The following is a 20,685-nucleotide window of genomic DNA, read 5'->3' as shown; positions in this document are numbered from 1 at the left end:
CAAATATAAGTACCTATTTGTCAATATATTCGTGGATCACCTTTCCTCCTAACACATATTTCCTCCAAACGTCAATTAGTGTAAAAATATGGGTGCACACATCATACTCAAAAATATGTCCCATACGAGTAGCTCTTATGTCAGCGTATTAAGAACTATGGGACATATTTTTGAAAAGTTATATGCACCCATATTTTTACACTTGACTGTACTAGTCCTCTTAGACCTGTGATATACATAGGTATAATCCTACGAGGCGTAGCCGTTGTGAGATGTGGGTGTTAGTTTGCACTTTTCCATTGCAATCCCATTTTCTGCGTTGTGTATGGAATGTTAAACGCCGTTGTTACAAGCACGGCGGCACAGATAAGCTATAAACGTATTGAGATTGAGAGGCTATTAAAGTCAATGTAATCTAACTAAAATAAAGCGTTTACACGTGTCGAATTTTAATCAGGAATTGTGTTTACCTTATTTAATTTAATCGTATGGCATTATACAGTAGGTAACAGATACAGAGAAATCATAAATCTAACTCTCACTTATGAGATTTGTCGTTTAGTTTTATCAGGGTCTTCCGGGAGGCCTCCCAGTATATCGAGTAGATGGGCACTCTTGGAAAATTAAGGCATTTTTAATAAAATAATAAATAATACATTTGCAGAGGTACATTGTGAAATGTGGATTAAACCGCACTTAAGATTAACATAAACTTGAGTCTTACATTTTAATGGTAGAGTATAAATTTGAGTACCTAACACAATAAACGAAATACCCCATTGCGTGTGTGTTTGCGAGAGTTTCACAGTAAGATGAATTGTCCCCGTCCATATATGTATGTGGTATACGTTTTTGGTGTTCTGGAGAATTATGGCAGAATGCATAAGCAATATTTCAAAATATTCTTTAACTTTCTTATTAAAAATATTTGGTGAGAGCCATGATCGTTCACGCATCATGTCATCACGAGCTGTCAAACGCTTTGCTTAAGTGTACGAGAGTGCAACGAATTACATATTTCAATTGCATCCATGGTTACATGGTGTATGATGATAATTAAAGTAATAGTGCTGCTCGCGGCGTAGCATTTTACAAGTCAAATGGCACCTATATATCACTTCACCTCACCCTCTTCGTTATCATAATTGGGTGCAGTGTGTAGCGTGTACAAGTTGTGGTCCTTGGTTACAGAGTAACTATAGTTTTGTAAACATACCTTAGTACATAGGTGGAAGAAGGCGAGGAAAAAGAAGAAGCAGAAGACGTACGTAGGAATATCTAATTCTTAGCCTCTGAAAACTGCCTCTTTATTTTGTGGCTCTCCGGTAAAGTTCTAAGATATTCGTTAACCTTTGAAATAAAGAATTAAGCTCGTCGGAATACAGTTTGGTAACTAGGTACGCATACTTAACTTTTATCGCAACGTCTCGTGCCTAATAACCCTCTCCAAGACCTGCAATCAGAGTCAATAGACGAAAATTGCGCACAGAGGAACGGCAAAACCAATTTTCCCTTGTGACAAGAATTAGTTTTCAAGAAAAAACAATGTGCAGAACAAAGGTCTGCAATCACAATATCAACAATGAAATCACTTGATTAGAACCAACTTATTAAAGTTTGGGAGTTTTCCGTTTGGTAAACAGTTCGGTATCGTCACTTAGATTAAAGAAAAGTTTGGAAAAATACATTTAAGATTATTGTGGGGGTTACATATACCTATGCATGCATACCTATAACAGAAGAATAACGAAAAAAAAACCTATTTGGTAGATACCTAATACTTAACGTAATTAGGTCGTAGGACGAGATAAAGGATTATAAAATATTCATACCTTCTTTATTATCTTTTTTTGTCAGTCGGGTAAAAATTGCATGTTCCTAACCGATATGTTAACACCAATGGCCGTTTATTAAGACGAAAGACAAACAACTAGTACGGTACAGTCGACGACAATATTATGTTTACATTTTTCGCCTTATGACAAAGGAGCAAGGTGCAAAAGTGTACTAAAAGAAACTGCATGATAAAAGTCATTCGCTTGGTAAGCGTGCAAAGCGTGTACGTATAACTCACGTGGGAAAAGCAAAAAGAATTGTTTTCGTACAAAAAAGGAGGTCGATTCACAGTGGGACTCAGAACCATAAATACAAGGGGACGCTTAGTTATTGGGTCCCAAGTTTTTACCCGACTTCAAAATAGAAAGATGTTCTCAATTTTACTGTAAGTGATTTTGCGCAATGCTTTATCGTTTATTTTCGGTGACAATTAAGATTAAAATCATTATATTCCAGTCGTGAGCAATGTGACTGGTACAAAAACTATTAAAACATGATTGCCTGAGACAGACAGGCGTTAATAGTTAAGTAATCGTGTAGATTCAAACATGGACCTAGAATATTACGGACGGACTGTCACCTAAGACAAACTGTGACACTGCAATGGCGGACGGTTTGAATGTGTGCGTGTAGACGAGTGTTACCATGTAACACAAATTCTCCCCTAATGGTGAAACAATTATTTTTAATATCGTCCTTGTTTTCGAATAAAAAAATTGGAACAGTTTTACGTTAGACAATAAAAAAGTGTGTACGTATCTGATTTTATAGGTCTTGAAATTCGCAATATTGCACAATTACTTTGTGCAAACATTATTTTCAATACCTAATGATACTTAGCATCGTAATGAAATCAGTTCGTCATGTTTTTTTAATTTATAAATTTAACTTGAAACATATCTGGTTTTCAACAAAAAAAATATAATACATAACAAACAAACGTTAACTATCAAACATGCATGTAAGCGTCTAATCTCCTTAGTATCGGGAAATTACCATACCGACCTAGTTTGAAATGCACAATCAATAATTTAACCATTTACCTAAATGATCTCTTAATACATAATGATTTAATAAGAAGGGTATCAATTACCCTACTTTCGGGAAATTACCCTATTCATGTTACTGGTCACACTCCTGTTTTGCAGTTTGATAATTTATAAACAACAAATTATCGTGATTTTTCGTACTGATTGATAAACGTAAGTATGAAAAGTTATTCTGTGACTTTTTTTCTTTCGATCAGTACAATTCTAGCAGGATTTAACTACGCATGCCGGTATATTTTATATTTTTCTTCGACATGTTTACTTCAATGACGTTTCGATTCGTCTGACGGCAAACTGGTGGATGTGGGCTGTCAATGTGTGTGTGTCACGCGTAAATACTATGAAACTGGTGGATGTTGGAATCACAGTTGTGTTGTAAGCAAAATTCTGTCCGTAATATTATAGGTCCATTGATTCAAATCGTATCATATTTCGAGGTTATGTAGTGCCCAGTAGCCAGTGTCCATTAAGATGTTATCGCCGTGATAGTGGATGGTCGCCTTCAGAAACGAACATATAAAATGGCTTCAGAAACGAAAATAAAAACGCAACCAAGAATTTATTGCCATTTTGACTACGGAACCCTAAAATTAAATGTTACTTATACTTGAAAACCCGTTTAAGTTTCTTTATACTGTAAATACTTGATACCTATCATACAGAGCAGGTATTCCCAAACAGTTTTGCGTTGCGTTGACAGCACACTTTGTCAGAAAACTTGACCAGGGGCCCGTTTCTCATAAGCTTGTAACTTGTAATACAATTGTCCAGGGATAGGGACCCGTTTCTAAAAAGCTTGTCATACAAGCGGATGTCACTTTTTGACAGCTTTTGTTAGAAAGGGACTTCCACTTGTAATTACAAGTTACGAGCTTCTGAGAAATGGGCCCCAGTGAGCCAGTGACAAAATTTAGGCCCCCTTTCTATTTTATGTTGGTAGGTACAAAGAGAAAAGAGTTGTAATATTCGAAAATATTGCATTCATTAACTTAGGTGGATCTGATGAGTACCTAACTTTAAATAGTCGACTTACCTACGTAAATTCCATACCAGTTTGTACCTCGGTTTTGCCAAAATATTAGGATTTTATCGAGCAGGTTGTTAAGTGTCCATAATTTCTAAATGTTTACTGCACGCAAATAAAGCAGGTCTTATTCTTATCAGAACTATGCTCATGAATTAAAAACTTTATTCTTTAGTTCAAAAATGGTGGAAGTAAAAAGTGAATTACGATTAAATATTTGGCGAGAAAATCATGGTGATATTGATGAGAACTAATAAGAATTTTCTAAATTACACTGAATAGAAATTAAAACTGTTTATATATAGTTTCCAAACAAAAAGACTTGTTGTCATTGTTTATATGCAAACCTAATACGAAAAATGAATAATAAGAAACTACTCAAAAGGCTTTTGCTATTTTAAATTCAAAGAAAAGTGTGAAAGAAAATATATGAAAGAAATAATACCCAGCGTTTAACAACCGCAAATTTAAAGGATTTTTCTGGTGTCTTGCTATTATTAAATTTCTTAAAGCCAGTTGTGTCTCAAATACAATTACAGTCTTTTTCTCAAAGGCTATCTCAATATCAGAACTTAATTGAACCAGCACAGAAGCACCGCCAGCTCGGTTTACACGAGTGTAGTTAGTAGTTGTCATTAGAAGTAATGTTTAGGTACTTGACCGAGAAGTTCGTAAATTAGTATAGTATTGCATTGCAATTTGCAACTGACCTCAGTTGCAAATTGCAATGGCGAATATGGGCCGGTACTTATAAAAATATCATAATACTTGCGCTGACACAAGTAAGTATAGAAAAGAGCACATCTTAACTTTTTTTAACATATTCTCTTCTCTGACGCCAAAACAGGCAATTCCTACTTAAAAAAATGAAATTAAAATATGAAATAACATATTTTATAAAAGAAATACTTAACATATTTTTGTTATAATTTTTTATTTGTGAGGTGTTTATGCTTGTTTTTATAAAATGGTGTGGAGTGACTTTTATTCATTTGCACTTGCTGTTCTAAAAGTACGAAGCATTAGTTTACCAATCTTGTGTAAACTCAGCATAATAGGTCGGAAGCACATAATCTTTATTCCCTAACTTCCCCTATTATTAGTTTGTTTAAAATCAGAGTTGGATGCAATCTCGGTTTCTCACCGTCGATTGCCTTCTCGAGTCTTCGCTTCGTTATTTTATACCACACTAACTTCCAGGCAAATTCGAGTTTTAATTATTCGATCCGTTTCCGATATGATACCTACTGATTCGCCAAGTGTCAAAAGTGACATTTTTGGTTCAAGAAATGTCACTTTTGACACTGGCAGATCAGTATCATATCGGAAACAGATAGAATAACTAAAACTCGAATTGGCCTGTTCCTTGCAGTTGAAGCGTTCATGTTTAAAAGTTTGCGGCATTGGGTCTTATAGAGAGTGCATCAGTGCGGTAAAAATTGAAAGTTACTAATACAATGTATTTTGGTACATTTAAGATGCTTGGCAAGAGATAGAAAATTCGTACAAGCTCAATGTATTATGTTCGCGCTTACCGTTCAAAATGACAGCGCTCATTCTTTAATAACGCGCGATGTCAGAAAGTGATGTAAGTAGGTATGCTTTATCATGTCATGTCATGGATAAGCGCGGCAATAATAGTCTTGCTGTAGGGCTAAGCTAAGATGGCCGGCCCTTTATCATTTGTCACCGTGGCTGTCACGTTCTAACAAATATGTAAGTGCGAAAGTGACGCATGGCATGGCAGGTGATAAAAATGCGACCATGATAGCTCGATACTGTCCATTCGTCGACAAATTGGAAACGTACCTACCTGGTTGATTAAAGAAATGAGCCTTGACCTTGTACCTCAGTAAAAGACAAAAGAATCAAACGTTTGGTGTTTTAAACACTGGTTTGTAGGAGAACTCCTGTTTAGTAATTTTTGCGGAAAAAGTCAGTGAACTTCTAATGGTGATCACCAGAGCTCGGCGGGGGTGAGCTATTTACCTTTATAATTTGACATGTCTCACGTCAAATTATAAGGTAAATAGCTCACCCCCGTCAAGCTCTGGTGATCACGCAACAAAATAACAATTTGCAAAAATTATGCGTTGGCCGAGAATCGAACTCGGATCAACTGCTTGGAAGGCAACTATGCTGACCATTACACCACCAACGCATGTTGACTCTTCGTTAAAATACTTTTCAGTTGTAACCTAAGATGTACTAAGTATTTGCGCAAGTGCTTTTAATGTATCACTCGAACATGTTTATGGAAACGTATGTACCTAACATTATTTTAGTATGTACTTAATTACTTCTTGTGTACTAGTATTTTTGCTGTAAGTATTGACTATTTAATAAATCATTACAAACAATAAAAAAAAAATTAAGTACTTGTTTACTATAGTATGACTTTAAATCTTTCAATCAAAAGAGTTTTCACAAACATGTTCGAGTGATGGTGAGGTACCTACATTAAAAACACTTGCGCAAATACTTAGGTACATAAGCTACTTACTTAACTTCTGCACAGACTTTGCAATGTGGAACAGCAAAGTGTATCACAGTAAATGAGACAGCCTTTGAAAAATGAAATTGAAGATTTTTAAATGTGTATAAGTACCATAATTAATTAACCGCAACTTTACAGCATTGGGGTGTACAATATACATAGACCAGTGATGTTAATGAGATTTGGTTAATAGTAGCATTCAACGAATCAATTTTACATTAGGTTTCCTAATCCTTGAATTGATGTAGGTAGGTAATTATTTAATAAAATTCACGTAATTGATACCCAATTCGCCTAAGTATTCCGAGATTTTATGGATATTTGTAACTGTCACACAGTTTGTTATGAAATGTCTCCAAACTACATTACAAGATAAACATGACATATATTAGTGAATAGATCTTAATCACCGACAGCTGTCTGTGTAAATGTTAGTATAGTTCTTACACGATGCGTCTCGAAGCGCTCTTATTTACTTAAAAATAAAGTATATTTTGGAAAAGTAAATGTGTTTTCAAACTTGGTGTTCCGTGTTAATACAACTCAAAACAGCTGCAACACTTAATACTTCATCGTAACATGTAGGTACAAAAGAGACAAGACATTTTATTTATTTATTTAGAAATTTATGGTTTAAGAATTTATTTCTCCAAAAGAATATTACATTCACTTACATAGAGAAATACAAACAAACATTATATACATTATTTACAGAGTGCACGAATAGCATAAAATATATTCTAGGACTAAGCAAAGCAAATAATTTTTTATTAAGAATGTGGGTATTATAATTGTGAAGTATCAATCGGCAACTGGTAAGTACAGTAGGTACAGGGAAATTGTCATCGCGCGAGCGCGGGCGGACCAGGCTGTCGCGCAGTCCAGCGTAACGTGACCTAGACGTTAATAAAGAGAGCGCGCCAAAGATACGCGTGTATAATGGTTGGTCCACGCGGTCAGCATGTCCTCCGAGCTCGCCCAGCAGTAAGCGATAACAGTCCTACAGCATGCATGGGGCTATATTACGTGTTAACTTTCAATCGCTATGGCGTACTACGCGCTGATAGCAATTACTAGATAAATGCAAAATGTAAAATATATTATGTAATTGTTTTTGTTTTTTTTTTTTGTAATTTTTATTTTTTATTCTACTTTGCCAGTAACCTCGAGAGCATGCCGAGGGGGCAATATTATTAATCGTTTGTATATAAATTATATATATATATATATATATATATATATATATATGTGTATATGTCGTGTAATTAATATTAATTTTAAATCATTCTATTTATATATATATATTTTTAGTTCATAATTGATGTAAGTAAATTATTTAAGTAATTATATTAACATTTTTTTTTCTTAATTATAAATTGGCGTTTTATAGCTATGTCAATTCGGAGTAATTGATTAAGATGTAACTTTTTAAGTATTTTTTGTATATAGGAAATGATTTAGCTTCTTTTATTTGGTTAGGTAGTCTATTATATAACTGGGCGCCCTCATACATTAAGTTTCTTTTACCATAGTATACTGTACGCGGCGCTTGAAGACATATATCATTGGCTCTCCTTAGTAAGCGCTTTCTCACTTGATGTTTTGTTGTAAATGATATTTGCGTGTGAATTTTTTTATCAAGAATTTTTCGCACTAAGACACACGTATTAAATTTATATAGTTGGGACAGGGTCATCAATTGGGTTTCTTCGTATACTTTTTTAGTTTGTGTTAGGTAGTTATAGTTAAAGAGAAGTTTTATGATTTTGTTTTGTGCTCGTTGCAGTGGTTTTATATGTACTTTCGCTGCACATCCCCATACCTCAATCAAGTACTCTATATGGGATTTTATCAACGAATTGTAAACAATATACCGTACCGATTTTGGAAAACATTTTACTGAACCTCTGAGCATAGCCATAAGAGATGATAATTTAGACTGAAGTTTCTCAATATGTGGCTTCCATGTTAAACGACTGTCCAATATTAGACCAAGATATTTTTCGGATTCTACTTGAGTGAGTACTTGATTGTCTATAGTCAAAGGTTGAGAGTGAGTTGTTTTCTTGTTTTTAGCACTGAAGACTATATAATTTGTTTTAGTTACGTTTATAGTCAGTAAATTAGCTTGGAACCATTCTTGTAGCGTATTTAGGTCCTCTTGAGCTTGGTTCAGTACGGTTGTTACGTCGCTACCAAAATAAAATAAGCTTGTGTCATCGGCATACAATGAAATTGACCCATTTAAATTTAAGTTAGTAATATCATTGATGTAGGTAAGGAAAAGCAGAGGGCCTAAGATCGAGCCCTGAGGAACTCCGTAAGTAATTATTTCAGGAGCGCTTTGATTTTCGCCAATTTTTACTATTTGGTATCGATTAGTTAGGTACGACTTAAGAATGCTAGCAGCAGAATCCTTTATACCAATTGCATGTAGTTTGTTTAGTAATAGTTTGTGACTTATTGTGTCAAAGGCCTTACGCAAATCGATAAATACGCCTAGAGCCAATTGTTTTTGGTCTATTTTGTTTTTGATATTTGTAACGAGATCTATACAAGCAGAGAGGGTATTCGATTTAGGACGAAAGCCATATTGCTTGGGAGACAGGAAGTTTATAGTTTTCAGATATTGTTCCAGACGAGTATACATTACTTTCTCTATGATTTTCGAAATGACTGGGAGCACCGAAATTGGCCGGTAATTACCTGCGTCGGTTTTACTTCCAGATTTAAAAATTGGACTAACTTTCGCAATTTTGAGTGAATCTGGAAATGAACCAGTCTTTAGGCATTCGTTTATACAGTTCGTTAGTTCATCCAAAATAAGGTCTTTGATAGATTTTATTGATTTACAAGTGATACCATCCAGTCCTGTACTTGTATTTGAATTCAGGTTATCGATTATCATTCCAATCTCATGCGTACTTGTGGGCGCGAATTCAGTTAGCTCCGATGGACTAGTGAACGATGAACCGTTAGGAGATTGATTATGGTATTGTGCGGGTATATTATTTGCAAGAGTAGGCCCTACATTAGCGAAGTAATTATTGAAGTAGTTACATATATCGGTAGGATCTGAAATATGACCGTTGTCTGTTTCAATTTTTTGGGGTGGGTTGCTGGTATTTTTACGATTGTTGCTGAGTTCTTTGATTAATGTCCACATCTTTAGGGGTTTGTTTGAACATTTTTGGAACAGATTTTGGTAGTAGTTGCTTTTAGTGGTTTGGATATTACGTTGTACCTCTCTTTTTTTAAGTAAGTATTCTTCTTTTGCTGCTACACCATTTTCTAGTCTTTTGTGAGTGTATCCAAGTTGATTTCGTTGGTTTATGGCGTCTATGATGTCCTTGTTGATCCAGTCTCTTCTTGGTGGGTTAAGTATTTTCGTTTTTGTTGTTTTACTCTTTCTGATCCCTTCTGTGATGATTTGCTCCAGTTTCAAATATTCACTGTTACATCCGCTGACATTGGCTGCTTGTAGCTCACTATTAAGTCTACTGTAGTCGATTGCTTCATATTGGGCCTTTTTATTTTTTATTGGCTTAAATTTATGCACTTCCAAATATAGTTGTTTATGGTCAGAAATCATGGTTTCCAAGACGGCGAGGTGACAGGGAACATCTTTAATATTAGAGCAGACATGATCTAAAATAGTTTTTGTGCTAGATGTCTCTCGAGTACAGTAAGTTGGGTCAGTTTTATTAAGTATATTATAGCCATTTTCTAGCAACATGCGTTTGTAGGCTAAAGTAGGTCGTCTTCGCTTAAGGAGGTCATAATTAAAGTCTCCGAAAACCAGTACTCTCTTGCGTGCTAGCAACTGTTGTGAGTATGTCTCTAGAAAGTCTTCGTTGTGTGTTCTCTCAGGTTTATATACTGCACCGATGTCTAAGGAAAATTTGTTTAAGTGTATCCATAAGTAGTGATTATCGTCTTTACATGTTCCTTCGATAAAGTTATGTTTCAGATTGTTGTGGACAAATATTGAGACTCCTCCTCCTCTCCCGTTGCTTCTATAATTGTAATAGTGTGTGTAGTTTGGCAGCTGTATCCTCTTGGCTTCGATTTCGGACTTTATCCAAGTTTCAGTAACTATAATAACATGTATTCTGTTTGCTGTAGATTCTGAAATAGCTCTTAGTTCGTCTAGTTTACCGGGTTTTACTATGCTTCGTATTAGGAATGTCAAGGCATTGTTATCTGTTGTAAGATTGTGGTAGCTATTTGATATTTGGTAGGTGATATTTACGTCGTTCATGGCAGGTTGTTTCTCGGTGGATTTTTGGCTATGTAGTTTTTTGGAATTGCCTCAACTATTTTAGGGACGCCTTTGATGTACTTGATAATTAAGTTTGTCTCGCCGTTATCAGTTCTGCATTTCAGTTCATCTTTTAGGTTTTGCATTGTTTTTTTTTGGAGTGGGGTTTCATCGTAGTAGATTTTAACGTTTGGCTTTTCACTGTGTATTGCTGATCGGTTCCGTAAAATCAGTTTCGCTGTGTCTGAAGATGTGAAAGACGCTTTTATTGGACGAGCTTTTCCTTCAGTAAACTTTCCTAGCCGTATTACTTTTTGGGGTTCAGGATGCTCAGGAACGATCGAATTAGTAATTTCAGTGACTTCGGTGATGTCATGGCAGCGTCTCTCTTCGATGTTGTTGCTTGTGATTTCACTTATGCCACATATAATTATATTCTTCTCCCTTTCCGTTCGCTCACGAACTTCGGTGATCATATTATCGAATGTAACTGTACCACTAGATTGTGCAGATATAGATCCCTTAAGCTTTTGGACATCACATTCTAGGGTTTTAAACTTTTGCTCAGTATTTTTGTTAAAGTTAGTTATGTTTACTAAGTCTTGTTTAATTTTGTCTTGTTCTTCCGCTAATTTTTCTGTTGTGATCTTGATTTGGTTAATTTGGTCCTTTATTTGTGATACATCCTGAGATATGGTGTTCAACTGCGTAGCTTGGGAGGCAGACATTTTTGTAAGCATTGCCATGATTTTCGACTCAAAATTTTCAAATTTTGTACAAAAGTCATCATCCGGCTGTTTTCTTTTATTTCTCATAGTTATTTGCTGTGTTTCCATATCAGTGGGTTTAAATGTGCTATGGTTTAGTTCAAGTTGTGACTCACCAGCCGCTGTTAAATTTAATTCAGGCAACAAGGCCCATATTACAAATACCTTACAGACTAACATACATATGTATTTTATAAACTTAAAACTAAACACTAGTTATTTAGTCGATAAAACGGCGTGGCTCCGTTGCATCGGCTGCTCGTGTGTCGGATTCGGCAGTTTGCCCCGGAACCTCCGAAACACGACACCCTTCGGCCAGAAGTCGGCGCACTCGATGGTCCCCTGCAGCGGTCGCGGCACGCGCACCACAAAAGAGAGTTTGCTCCAAACTCACTAAGATGTATTCCCAACGTAGATTAGGTACTTCACATAAATAATACATTGTATGAATTGCTTTTCGGATGACGTACAGGTTTCCTTCCGATGTTGTCCTTCCTCCTGCTACGACTTCATGCTTAAACTGCTGGACAAATTTACATTAAATTTGGTATAGCTTCAGCCTCCTCCCCTCCCCCACTGTCATTGTCACTTCTTCGTCATCTTAAAAGACACATACCTATGTGAGTCTATTACAATAGTCCTAAGTAATCCTAGCCTAGTCATTTGATTAATGTCGCTGAGACACAATCCGACATTAGTCTCCGGTAGTCTAGTCTGTGCTCTTATCCTAATCTTGACGACGTTATTACGATGGAACGAGCTTTACTACATATCTCTATATTTTATGAAATCTCATCACGTAGTATATAGCTCGAGAAAATGATTAACATACTTAGAACCTGTCATTTTGTAAGTATTCGTTAAAGCCGCGGAGCGGCCCGAGTATACAATTTTTTTTAGTCTTGAATAAATACTGTAAAATAACCTAAAATATTGGATATTTTTGTATATTTTACTCACAATCGAAGTGAAAAGCAGAGTACTCAGGCATAAAATATTAATGTCCATTTATATCCACTCGGACCAATATAGGATCGCTTTATGCCCTTGTTGTACAACAAATCTATTATGTATAAGTAAAGTATATAGTTGCAGATTACGGTGCTAAAGTGCTCAACATTTTTGTCGACCGTTCTGACAATAAAGCCAAGTTGGTATTCGGTACATGCCATCGGTAATGTAATATTCATTCCCGGGTTTTCAGACGGTGAGACCACGTTTCACGTCGTGATGAGGCGGATTCATTTTCATGACAACTGTGATATGTGTTTTAATAATTTTGATGGGAAGCATTCCGATCTAAAAAAAATTGTATGGGTGGGCGCATAATATTCGTCGCAAAGAATTGTCATTGCCGCAATCAGTACTTGTAAATAAAACACCCGTACGAGAAAAACGTTGCAAAACAACAAATACCCACCATTTATATTCGGCACCCGTTTGTGACTGAGTGCGTAAACCGCGAAAGACGATATCCAGAGATCTTGTGTTATCTTTGAGTGATTAATAATGGTTTGGGTTACAATTTAATGGTCGTTACGGGTAGTGATTAAACTTATTTTTTTTTGTTTCAACGAAAATTATTACCCGTTTATGGGAAGGATTACAATTAAAAAAAACTTATTAAAACTGCCTTGCATCTTTTGGTTGGATTTATTGTTGAAGAAATTTAAGCCGTTTTTATGTATGTATGTACATATTTACATAATTATTTGTGGCATGTTCGTAGAAACAAAACTCACGAACTGATTTTTATAATATAATATTTAAAACCTTCGCGTTTTGAACACATAAGTATTTACTGACATTTATAGACACAATTTTCGCGTTAGACCCGTCTATAAATGTGAGTTAATATGATTTTTATAATTTTGGATTTGATATTGTCGACTGCTTCACGTAATTGTGAATAGTTTTTCAAATTAGGACTAAATCCTCACTTCGCCAGGTTTTAAAACTTTTTTCTTGTTTGTGTTTTGCACATATCCTCACAGAACTAAAGAACCGAATCCAGTTGTCCATCAGTAACTCGACAACGATACAAACTTGCTTAGTTTTTTAGGGTTCCGTAGAAAAAAGGGCAAAAACGGAACTCTTGTTATTTCATCACGACCGTCTGTCCGTCCGTTCGTCTGTCTGTTCGTATATCACAGCCATTTTTAACTTTCTGGCCCACCACTTCATCCGAATAAAATCGTAGATCGTAATCATTTAGCCGCGGTGTTAAGAAGTCATGTTTAATCTGATAATAACCGCTTATTACAAATAAGAGCGATCACTCGGAATTCGAAGGCAATGCTTTTAAAATTGCTTGCTACAGTTAGACGAGCGATAACATCTGTACAATCATAGTCATAAACATATTACTTATGAGCAATGTTCATCTTAGTTGAGAAACAAGAAAATATGGGTTGGTTTTTGACCCCCGACGCAAAAAGAGGAGAGAGTTTCCTCTCTCCTCCATAATACATATTATACGGCATATAACTATATCCCTAGGGATATAACTATACCTCCGCCGCACCGCCGCACTCCTACCTACAATTATTTCACTAAACTTAATCCAGTAATATAACTATATCACTAAACTAAAGACGTATTATAGTTATATTCCTAGTAAGATAGTAATGAATCGCTTTCGTATAACTATGTTACGACATATAATTACGAGTATATCCCTAGGGTTATAACTATATAACGGCTTTATCTATCTTACTGCGACATATATATGGCGAAAGTGTATATGTATGAAAAAGCTTTTTTTGTGAGTTATGTATTTGAATGAACTTGTTACGTAAGGCTAGGCTAGGGGTTGATGGCTGTGAGGGCAACCTGGGTAACCTGTATATGTAGACAAGCTTTGACCGTGACTGTACTAAGTAAAATTTTAGAGTGTATTGGTATAGACTTTAAGCCCTTGAAATAATGACCATAATCGATTGCCTGAGGCAAATATATCAATTTTAGATTGCTGGCCACACAACGTGCTGCGTTTTGGCGAACCACTTAGTAAACTGGTTAATTTTACACGCGTTTAATATGATTGATGGCTAGGTATTTAAAAGGAAGCCTCAATATTATGCGTTGATCGTATTTTGAATCGCTTGCTATCATTAAAACTAAAGTAAGTAGTAGCATTTCGGTATAAAACACTAAAACCTACTTATTTTCTTAGACCTATTTGTTGTTACAGGAGTATATGATATTATATATATGTCGGCGACGGATGGTCCCGATGGCGGTGGGCGCGTGGGGGTAGTACCTAGATGTATTACTTCACAGCCAAAATAGTAGGTATGCTACAAACGCATGAAATAAACATTCGGACTTGTTAACCATACTAGTGCCTACCATATTTTAGGACTAAGCGATAAAAATAACTAATTGCTATTTAGTTTTAAAAGGTGTGATTTGAAAATAAAAAGATCGCATAAATCCGTTCAAATCTTTATTCAAGTCAAACTACACCGGCTCCAACCCTACACCTCTGACTCGAGAAGATTTAACCCGGCAACAAACTCGGCGGGACACATCTTTTCAAAACAACACATAGTTTCTTTATTTTACAAAAGTAAGCTTATAATGGCACATAAGAAATCAAAATAACACTTGGAATAAAACACTTAGCTAAACGGTTAAAGAACGTGAGAATCTATAAGCTTTCAGAATAATCCTTCAGGTGTAAGCCTTCAGGAACGTAGCGAATTAGGCACGAGCTTGGCTAACGTCCGATCTCTAGCGCGGTCCGATCAAGAAGAAGGAAGCCAGTTCCAGCGGCGGAGCCAACCGCTCCCGCCTCCAATTCAAGTTGGTAAACCTGCCTGACCAGTCTACCAACATAACGACAAAAATGCCTGCTCGTGCCTACGTTCACTCAAGATACCCCTCTTGACGTTCCAAAGCCTTCTACCTGTCATTTTAGTTCATCGATACGCCAATAGATGGTGGCGTTACTCACTACGCAGCTTCATTATTTCGTTACAAGCAAATAATACATAGCCAAACATTGCTAATCGACTTTTACAGGCGTCTAACTATGAACTGTAATGCTGCAATACGTCTTTCTGGTATCTCGCTCCGACACGGCCGTCCTGCGCTACACACGTCCTCGTGTGTGGGTGTATGCATTTGATTCTGTAACAAAATACTCAGCACAGTATCTCATCGCTCGGTCATTCCTGACCAACAATTTGGGTCTCACTCAAATTACTATTAACATTAAACCTTGTTATCAATCAAACCAGAAAAAAATAATTGTTCTAAATTACTTTAACAATCCTCAATTCTCTAGTCAAAAATAGTCCATCGAGCAACGACTAAATAAAATAATCATCAGTAATCATCGCCGCTATCTAACGGATACACTCCAATAATCATCGCCTCCATCTGGCGGATACTCTCAAATTTATGTGAAAACAAAACAATCCCAAACATCAAAAACACAAATCACAACAGCTCTAATTAATGAATTAAGCAATGGCTCGACAGTATCACTACTATTGTCGTCAATATCAATTTACGGGGAAATTATCTGGCATAAAAAAAAAATTGGTCATATGTGATCTAAATTTTTGTAAGACATCTTAAAATAAATAACATTCTGAATTGATAGTTCCAATTTTACTCGTATGAACACAGTACATAAACGGGAATTCATTTTTAACAAAACAACACCAGTCCTTCGGTGCATTGCCAGTCCTTCGGCAGATACCAGACCCTCGTCAGAAGTAACCATCTCAGCCGCGTAAGTGCTACTCCTCGCAAAGAGCATTCTGCACATAAAAAGCAGACCACGTGCACCTCTTACATGCTCCGGCACTTCTGATGCGGTCACTAAACAATACCCAGTCCATCGGGCATACTTTCAGTCCATCGAAAGCAAAACAGTATTGCCCAGTCCATCGGGCGTGCCTTCAGTCTATCGAAAGCAAAACAGTAGTGCCCAGTCCATCGGGCGTAATTTCAGTCCTACGAAAGTACAAGCTTTCAGTCCGTCGAAAGCAAAACAATGTTAACAGTGAATTCCAAAAAAAGAAAATAAGAACAGGTCTTTAAATCATGTTACTCAGAACCATTGGTACTATCAGCGTCAACTGATCAACTGAAACTGAACATTACTGATCAAAATCACTAAAGATAGCTTTCTTCCTTAGCTGTAACAACAGAAACTCGCTCAAGACTTCTATGCAGAAGTAAAACATCTCAAAATAATCCCAACGAAATGGGAACTGCTCACCAGCTTAATAAAGTATGATGCACGCGACCAAGTCAAAGGTGGTGGTGGTGAGGTCCAACCCAAGCACGGAGGCTGATCCTTTCCGCTTGCCGTTGCCGTTGCTGCGGCAGATTGCGAGAGACACGATGTGGTTCAACATAGCTGGCTGTTACTGAAATCATCATTTGCACGGTATCAGGTTTATCATGTATGCAGGCTAAACTCAAAAGGTTTATGAAATGCAAGGTAGCAGACACAAAACACATGTTTCCAATGTATACGGGACTTCAAAAATCTCAGAATAAAATTTAAACTTCAATGAGTGAGTTTTATTTCATTCTATGAACAAACAAACACGTGTTTCAAAAATAAGTAACACGGTAAAATGGGCCAATACGAAAAGTGACAGCTAGTTACGTTCGACTGTTATGCTTCGCCATTACACTCAAAATAAAATTCACTAATAAACAATTAGAACGAAACCTGTCCTTTTATTTACAAATCTCCAGCACAGAAGATACTGCACAGCTGCTTCTGTGTCACGGGCGTAATGGTATGATGTCTGCAAGTTCGCTCGGCTCTGGCTGCAGGACACTGTAACATTAATTTTCATATGCGTAGCTCGTGTTTCCATAGTATGCACGATTTGTGATCTATCATGGCATTACGAGCAATAATTTGTCGCAATTTTATTAATTATTAAAGGTTACAGGGTAAAGATTACATAATCCTATGCATTTGCAAATCAGCAGGATCAATTTCTAACGGTGCATTGTATTTTCATGAAAAAAAATATTTTTTGAGGGTAGATGCACAAGTGAGCGATGAAATAATATCACGTCGCGACAGCCAATATTTGATTTTAATTAACAATATGGATTTCACATCAAAATAACTTAAGATCACTTAGATTTAAATGGATTTTAAAAATTAATTGTATTTTCATGAAAAATCAATTATTGAGGGTAGATTCACAAGTGAGCGATGAAATAGTATCACGTCGTGATAGATAATACTTGGTTTTAATTAACAGTATGGATTTCAAATCAAAATAACTCAAGATCGCTTTGATTTAAATGGATTACAAAAATTAATTATAAAGAAACGTGGCGATACCAGAGATGACGTCACGTAACGACCGCTATGCTCGACTGCCTCAATCATAATTCACAATTTCACAATAATTCTCACCAAATAACAATGAATTACACTCACCTTTCAATGAAGGTTAGACACGTGAGCTTACCATTTACCACGTGTCCAGATTATGGAATATAGGTCACCAGAAATACACCACGCTCCCAGGTGGCTGTGTAAGCAATACATGAAACTCCGCATTCATCCCACTTGCTGATGTCGGCGACGGATGGTCCCGATGGCGGTGGGCGCGTGGGGGTAGTACCTAGATGTATTACTTCACAGCCAAAATAGTAGGTATGCTACAAACGCATGAAATAAACATTCGGACTTGTTAACCATACTAGTGCCTACCATATTTTAGGACTAAGCGATAAAAATAACTAATTGCTATTTAGTTTTAAAAGGTGTGATTTGAAAATAAAAAGATCGCATAAATCCGTTCAAATCTTTATTCAAGTCAAACTACACCGGCTCCAACCCTACACCTCTGACTCGAGAAGATTTAACCCGGCAACAAACTCGGCGGGACACATCTTTTCAAAACAACACATAGTTTCTTTATTTTACAAAAGTAAGCTTATAATGGCACATAAGAAATCAAAATAACACTTGGAATAAAACACTTAGCTAAACGGTTAAAGAACGTGAGAATCTATAAGCTTTCAGAATAATCCTTCAGGTGTAAGCCTTCAGGAACGTAGCGAATTAGGCACGAGCTTGGCTAACGTCCGATCTCTAGCGCGGTCCGATCAAGAAGAAGGAAGCCAGTTCCAGCGGCGGAGCCAACCGCTCCCGCCTCCAATTCAAGTTGGTAAACCTGCCTGACCAGTCTACCAACATAACGACAAAAATGCCTGCTCGTGCCTACGTTCACTCAAGATACCCCTCTTGACGTTCCAAAGCCTTCTACCTGTCATTTTAGTTCATCGATACGCCAATAGATGGTGGCGTTACTCACTACGCAGCTTCATTATTTCGTTACAAGCAAATAATACATAGCCAAACATTGCTAATCGACTTTTACAGGCGTCTAACTATGAACTGTAATGCTGCAATACGTCTTTCTGGTATCTCGCTCCGACATATATATGATACTGCATTGAATTCTGTTTTTTCTTTACAACAGTCATGTAGTGGATACCTAACGATAAATCATATAAAACTATGAAACTCATCATTCCGCTTAGAAAGGCAAAAATACATATATTTGACGTCGAGACATTTGGAACCTAACCATCCGTCTTCTCCTAAATTCAGAAAGGCTATAGGCGTCTACCCATTCACATGAAGATGAAGAGCATACGAATGCCCCAAACGTACGAAGGAAGGGATGGTCCGGATATCCTGAAAGTAATATGTCGCTGGGTCATAATTTCGTATAGGAAAGGGTACGAGAAGATAACTGTTAAGAAAGCAAGTTCGCTGAACTCATTATTTTGTAGATTGCCACACCAGGCCATTACTGCCACAGACATATACCTCAATTACCTTAGTAGATTAGGTACCCCAACGCTCACTATTTGGGTGCTTCATATAATAATTATTATGTAAATTCCATTCCTTAATACACTTCTAAGCTTTTTTGCATAATAAATATCGACACGGACAAAGTGATAAAAATGTACTCACTACCTTAATATATCGGAATAAGTTCGTTACGTACATATACTTGGTCAAGCAGATCTTGTCAGTAAAACAAGGCGGCAAATTTGAAAAATGTAGGCGCGAAGGGATATCGTCCCATAAAAAAGATTTGCTTGACCAGCTATAGTTTTGACACTTTATTGGTTTCGATATTTAATAGTTTGACTGTACCTACACATGCGACATCTAGTAAACATTATGTCTGGTTATATCGCCGTATTGCTGATATGGTTAATACGCCACAAGTCGAGGTCAACCCGGTTCGGTAAATAAATTATTTTCGACGTTCGATCCCGCCCCGGCACTGCCGGTGTCGCCTCCATTGTTGCTTGTGTTAAGAAGATATAAATGTCTCAAAGAAGATATAACAGTTATTTATTATCTGTTGGGGAGTAAGTAACTTATGCGCACGTAAACTTATGAGATTGAGGAAGCGTTTTCGATATTGAGGACTATTCTGCCCTACTAAGCCAAATAGCGCTATCTCAAAAGATAATTCATTGCTTACTTATACTTTAGTTTCTACATCCGATAGTTACATTTTCAAAATCATTTGTTTTTGAGATAGCGGTATTCGGCTTAGGAGGGCACTATTATGGCATGGCCCACCAGTCCCACCACGCGTAAAGTACACTCGCCATCAGCTCAAAAATATCTAAACACGAACTTTAACGCCTTGACAGTAGAGGCGTGTACATATATTTATGAGCATCTTGGCCGCTCCGATATATCTGATGGCGATTGTAGAGCCATTGAAAAATAAGTTGGGATATTTGGAATTCGTGTAACTCACGAAAATACGGTACTTACACAGTTGAATAAGGTTTCCAGTGGCTTACGACCTTACGACTGTTAAGCGTCGTGTGGAAATATTTGTTAGTATTTTTTTACATAATTTTTAGTTCTTTTTACACAAAAATAATGGACATTTCCTAGTGTAAAGAAAATATTAAATGTGCAATCAAATAAAAGTTCATACATTTAAGGAAGTTTAATATAATATGGTCAGGTATATATATATATTTTTTTGTGAGATGTAAATAATTGATATCTTAAAAGTAACAAGGCGCGAATACTTTAAAGTACAAGATCACACACGCTCGACAGCACTTCCAATATCATTACCATACGTTTGGCTTCTTTAATGTTTTTAGGGTTCATTACTCAAAGAGTGTAAACCTTATAACACTGATACTTATCTTCTATTTTTCCGACCGTTTGTATAAGTTAATATTATTTATTGCACCACAGA

The 20,685-nt window shown here is 36.4% G+C and overlaps 2 protein-coding genes and 1 non-coding gene across 3 annotated transcripts in view; 1 reads left to right on the top strand and 2 right to left on the bottom strand.

Moving 5' to 3' along the window:
- Window positions 1–20,685, top strand: part of LOC134651308 (hornerin-like) — a 215,213-nt gene that overhangs the window by 108,838 nt on the left and 85,690 nt on the right. The window lies entirely within an intron of this gene.
- LOC134651321 (monocarboxylate transporter 10-like) overlaps window positions 1–20,685 on the bottom strand; it is a 187,261-nt gene that overhangs the window by 89,579 nt on the left and 76,997 nt on the right. The gene's annotated exons all lie outside the window — the stretch shown is intronic.
- Trnag-ucc (transfer RNA glycine (anticodon UCC)) lies at window positions 5,999–6,070 on the bottom strand. Its single transcript has one exon. It is a non-coding gene; the product is annotated as a tRNA-Gly (tRNA).

The sequence above is a fragment of the Cydia amplana genome, chromosome 10, assembly GCF_948474715.1.
Source record: "Cydia amplana chromosome 10, ilCydAmpl1.1, whole genome shotgun sequence".
Taxonomy (NCBI): domain Eukaryota; kingdom Metazoa; phylum Arthropoda; class Insecta; order Lepidoptera; family Tortricidae; genus Cydia; species Cydia amplana.
This window is presented reverse-complemented; position numbering and strand designations above follow the sequence as displayed.